The following is a 4494-nucleotide window of genomic DNA, read 5'->3' as shown; positions in this document are numbered from 1 at the left end:
GAAACCCATACTGAGTCACCACACCACGAGAATTGGAGCCCTGGAGTTTGCTGGGGTCGGTGCCTCAGTTTCCCCCTCCGGGAAGGGCCGGCAGAGGTGGCAGTGCCGTGGGTGGGTGCACGGGGGGGTCCTCAGCACCTGCCTGCCCTTGGCTCACATCTCAGGGCCTCCTCCTGCATCCCTTGGGCTGGGAATACCCCCCGAGGCCTCTTCATCTGAGAGGCTCCCGCCTGATTACAACTTGGGAAGGATTGGGCTGGGGACGAGTTTAAAGACGGGATTATTCCTGTACAAATTCTGATTAAACCGTCCCCAAACCCTCCTGCTACAAGATTAAGCCAAGCTCTAATCTCACCCGAGCAGCAAGACTTCGTCAATAACTCCAAATCTCTCCGCTGTTAGTTTATCTGCTGAGGATTAAGCTGGGAGGTTCCTGAACTTGTGTTAGAATATATAAAAAAAAAATAAAATAAAATAAAATCACCCAGCGCTCTGTGTGTTTGCCGGCTGGGGCATGGCAGCTGCCAGCTCCCACCTCCCAGCCAGGGATGGGGGGGAAAGAAATGCCCAGTGCCACCCAGATGCCAGCGCGGGCTCCAGGGATCGCCCAGGGATCGCCTGTCCCAGAGCCGCTCAGCTACTGGGATGGGGCACCCAGCCCCCCCCAGGCAGGGGTTGCCCGTTCCCACAGGCTGGCATGGGGAGGTTTCCCATGCCAGGACCCCAGATCCTTGTGTGCACGACCACAACGTGGTCTTCTCTAGCAAAGACATCATCTACTGCCCCCAAAGTATCTTAAGGATGGAAGTCAAGAGGATGGAGCCAGGCTCTTTGCAGTGGTGCCCAGCACCAGGACAAGGGGCAATGGGCACAAACTGAGACATAAGAGGTTTCAGTTGAATATGAGGAAAAACTTCTTAACTGTGAGGGTGATGGAGCAATGGAACAGGCTGCCCAAGGGGGCTGTGGAGTCTCCTTCTCTGGAGATATTCAACCCCCGCCTGGATGAAGTCCGGTGCACCCTGCTCTAGGAGAACCTGCTTGAGCAGGGGGGTTGGACTAGACAATCTCCAGAGGTCCCTTCCAACCCTTGCGATTCTGAGATTCTGTGAAAAGCAGCTCGGCCGGTGACTGCAGCCCTCAGCAGAGCGGGCTGGCACAGCCTGGGGACAAGGAGCCGCATCCCTACAAGCTCTTCTGGTGGCCCAGGGCTCATCAATTCCAAGTGTCACCCCCAGAACGTCCCCCAGACATCATCTCTGAGGCTTCCAGACCTGGGCAGAGGGGGAGAGAAGGGGAAGAAGGCTCTGAACGGAGCCCGTGGTCCTGCCACATCCCAGCCACCGCTCCCTGCGAGGCCAGATGGGGTAAGACCCAGTTCATGGTGGCATCTGCGTCCCCTTCTCTCTGCATGGTCACCATGCTCTGTCTCAGCTCTGGATGCCCAAGAGGGGCTCAGGAAGGAGGAGACCCTGCGAGAGGGACCCTTTTGCTGCTGGAAGCTGGTGCAGGGTTAGCATTGCCCAGGTACTCGTGGCTTCATCAGGCAGGGGGGTTCTGAGACTCCCCAGAAGGGCTGACACCCCTCCCGGTTGCCTCACAGTCCCTTTTGGTCACCCAGAGTTCCCCTCGGGATCCACCAGCCCACCAGGACCCACAACAGCTCCAGAGTAAGACCATGAGGTGTGTCCCCCCGCTATTAAGCAGAACCCTTTGCCAGCAGCAAAATCCCTTTGGGTGCCAGGAGAAGCCACAGCAACTTTGGAACCAGCATGGTTCCCAGATCCCATGGCAGGGTGGGGATGGGGAAGGCTGGGAGAGCCGGGGTGGCCCCCCAAGGCGAGGGATGCTCCGGCGCTGGCCGCGGCTGGACCGAGCAGATGCTGGGGGAACGTTTCCCCTAATCCCTGGACCAGTCCCCGCTGCGTAAACACTCTGTACAGCTTTGCAAACAGATTGAACCGTGGCTGATCTGGAGCGCGGCAAAGAGCTTAGGGGCTCAGCGGAGCCAGCGCCGGGATTTGTGCGAATTACCCACCCCGCACTGCTGGGAGGCTGCACAGGAGCCAGTGGGATGGGGAGCCCGGTCCCACCTCCGCCGGGCTGGATGTGGGAAGGGGACTTTGCCCTTCCCTGGGTGGGCCGGGGGGTAGCAGGGTGGTGGGGCAGCCATGGATCCCCAGTTAGATGGATGAGATGCAACCTTTGAAAGCTGTGGATCCCCAGTTGGATGGGTGAGATGCAACCTTTGAAAGCCATGGATCCCCAGTTAGATGGATGAGATGCAACCTTTGAAAGCTGTGGATCCCCAGTTGGATGGGTGAGATGCAACCTTTGAAAGCCATGGATCCCCAGTTAGATGGATGAGATGCAACCTTTGAAAGCTGTGGATCCCCAGTTGGATGGGTGAGATGCAACCTTTGAAAGCCATGGATCCCCAGTTAGATGGATGAGATGCAACCTTTGAAAGCTGTGGATCCCCAGTTGGATGGGTGAGATGCAACCTTTGAAAGCCATGGATCCCCAGTTAGATGGATGAGATGCAACCTTTGAAAGCTGTGGATCCCCAGTTGGATGGGTGAGATGCAACCTTTGAAAGCCATGGATCCCCAGTTAGATGGATGAGATGCAACCTTTGAAAGCTCACAGGACCTCCCAGCCCATGAGACGCTGGCTGGGGCCCCATAGCTAAGGCCAGCCAGGCTCTTCTCCCAGGCACCCATCCCCACAACATGTCCAAGGGGATCAGGCTCCTGTGCTGCAACGTTGCCCAGTCTCACGCTCCAAGGGCCTGGGTGGCCGGAGCTGCACACACACCGCTCCAGGGCTTGGTGGGATGCTGGGTGGATGGACAGGAAGGCGCTGGATGATGCAGGGATCGGGACACCCCGTCCACAGGGGTCACCTGCCTGCATAGCCGTGTCCAGGAGCAACTATTGGACTCAGGGAAAGAAGAAACTGGTCCTGAAGGCTGTGAACGTGGAGGTGATGGGTTGGTTTCCAACACGCAATGTGAGCCTGGGGGTCACGGCTTTGCACGAGCCCCCTTTGAACCTCGATGCCCAGTGGGTGCAGACAAGCTGAGTCCTGGCACGTCCCAGTTTCCCCAAGCTCAAGCAGGGTGCCACCACATTCATCGTCCTGGGACCACGTGCGGCTCCTCTCCCACCAGCCCGCACTCATCAGCAAGAAAGTTAGTTGCCAAAATCTGATGTCCCCAAGGGGGAAAAGACGATTAACTCAAGAATCAACAGTCCGATATTTCGGCTTAGTGGGAAAATCCTCCTGGTTTCCCAAGCTGGGCACATTAGGAGCTCAGTGGCTCACGGTGTTATCAGATTACAAACAATATCAGAATTACAGCTTTTAAATCTGAGCTTTAAAAAGACTTAGCAATTATACAGCCCTGGGTACTCCCACCCCGCTCTGGAAACCAGGGCGACGTGGAGCTAGGGCCCTCAGAGGGAAGAGTTGCTCCAAATCATGAGTTTTCCATGGCCACCACCACCACCATTGACCAAGCCACGTGCCCGGCTGGTGCCGGACGCCCCGAGTGCTGCCGTGGGAATGCCCTGTATGGGATGAGGGGCAAAACATCCCTGCCTTGGGGTCTTCTCCAGGGAAGAACAGCATAGGAGGTTGTTCCCAGCTGGCCTTCTCAGCTCTGATGGTCGGCCTTCCCCTGGCATGTTCTCTAGCTGGCTTTTTTCCTTCCAGTATCCTTAAAAAAAATTAAAATAAGAGTCCTGGTTTCCAGCTGGCTCCCCCAAAGATGGGGCTGGCAGCTGGGGTGCCCAGAGAGGGGCTGGATGGCTCTGCCATCCAAGCTTGACCTCCACCTAGGTGCAGATGGTGGAGTTTGAGCAAAGCTGTAGAAGCCCAGGAGGTGCCTGGAGCTGTTGCTGCACTGCACCCAAAACCGATGCTCACCCAGCAACTGGAGACGCGGGAGCTGGACTATGGGAGGTTCCCAAAACCTGCTCCAGCCTCCCTGGTCCTTCTTCCAGGAAGAGCCTGAGTCCTCCAACCTCAGCTCTGTCATCAGGGGAGAGTTTTTAACGAGGGCTCCTTTGTCCTAGCTGCTAATTAGTCATTAAGGCTCCCTAAGGGCAGCTGATGGACTTGCAAGGCTCAGCTCCTGGGCGCCCATTCCTCCCCAGTGGCTCCATGGGTCCTCGCTAGGGCTGGTGAGAAGCGACGTTGCCTCCCCAGGAAGCTGCTAATTAGTCATTAAGGCTCCCTAAGGGCAGCTGATGGACTTGCAAGGCTCAGCTCCTGGGCGCCCATTCCTCCCCAGTGGCTCCATGGGTCCTCGCTAGGGCTGGTGAGAAGCGACGTTCCACCAAGGCGTAGGGTGGAGAGGGACCCCACCTGGGCCACGCAGTGGGGGAAGAGCCCAGAGAGTCGTGATGAATGGAGTTAAATCCAGTTGGTGGCCGGTCACAAGCGGTGTCCCCCAGGGCTCAGTTCTAGGGCTGGTTTTGTTTAATATCT

Source organism: Egretta garzetta, unplaced genomic scaffold (assembly GCF_000687185.1).
Source record: "Egretta garzetta isolate BGI_Z169 unplaced genomic scaffold, ASM68718v1 scaffold799, whole genome shotgun sequence".
NCBI lineage: Eukaryota > Metazoa > Chordata > Aves > Pelecaniformes > Ardeidae > Egretta > Egretta garzetta.
This window is presented reverse-complemented; position numbering follows the sequence as displayed.